At 41.6% G+C, this 863-nt stretch overlaps 1 non-coding gene across 1 annotated transcript; it reads left to right on the top strand.

Annotated features, from left to right (window-relative positions):
* Positions 1-229: 229 nt before the first annotated feature.
* LOC112745289 (small nucleolar RNA R71) lies at positions 230-337 on the top strand. The gene has a single exon (XR_003173226.1). It is a non-coding gene; the product is annotated as a small nucleolar RNA R71 (small nucleolar RNA).
* The last annotated feature ends 526 nt before the right edge of the window (positions 338-863 follow it).

Below are 863 nucleotides of genomic sequence, written 5' to 3'. Positions count from 1 at the left end.
CATTCAGAGTATCAATCTCAAGAACTCCTTTCTTCTGAGTTGTCCTATTATTCACAGGGTTCCTTTCAGAAGTGTACATGAATTGGTTATTTGTAACCATTTCAATGAGTTCCTGAGCTTCTGCAGGCGTCTTCTTCAGATGAAGAGATCCTCCAGTAGAGCTATCCAATGACATCTTGGATAGTTCAGACAGACCATCATAGAAGATACCTATGATGCTCCATTCAGAAAGCATGTCAGAAGGACATCTTCTGATCAATTGCTTGTATCTTTCCCAAGCTTCATAGAGGGATTCACCTTCCTTCTGTCTGAAGGTTTGGACTTCCACTCTAAGCTTGCTCAATTTTTGAGGTGGAAAGAACTTTGCCAAGAAGGCATTGACTAGCTTTTCCCAAGAGTTCAGGCTTTCTTTAGGTTGTAAATCCAACCATGCCTAGCTCTGTCTCTTACAGCAAAAGGAAAGAGCATAAGTCTGTAGACTTTAGGATCAACCCCATTGGTCTTGACAGTGTCACAGATTTGCAAGAATTCAGCTAAGAACTGATGAGGATCTTCTAATGGAAGTCCATGAAACTTGCCATTCTGTTGCATTAGAGAAACTAATTGAGGCTTAAGCTCAAAGTTGTTTGCTCCAATGGCAGGGATTGAGATGCTTCTCCCATAAAAGTCAGGAGTAGGTGCAGTAAAGCCACCAAGCACCTTCCTTGCATTGTTGGCATTGTTGTTTTCGGCTGCCATGGTTTCTTCTTCCTTGAAAAGCTCTGTTAGGCCCTCTAGAGAGAATTGTGCTTTAGCTTCTCTTAGATTTCTCTTCAAGGTCCTTTCAGGTTCAGGATTAGCTTGAACAAGTATGCCTTTATCTT

This window comes from Arachis hypogaea, chromosome 14 (assembly GCF_003086295.3).
Source record: "Arachis hypogaea cultivar Tifrunner chromosome 14, arahy.Tifrunner.gnm2.J5K5, whole genome shotgun sequence".
NCBI classification, from domain to species: Eukaryota; Viridiplantae; Streptophyta; class Magnoliopsida; order Fabales; family Fabaceae; genus Arachis; species Arachis hypogaea.
The sequence above is the reverse complement of the archived record's forward strand: the minus strand, read 5'-3'. Positions and strand labels throughout refer to the sequence as shown.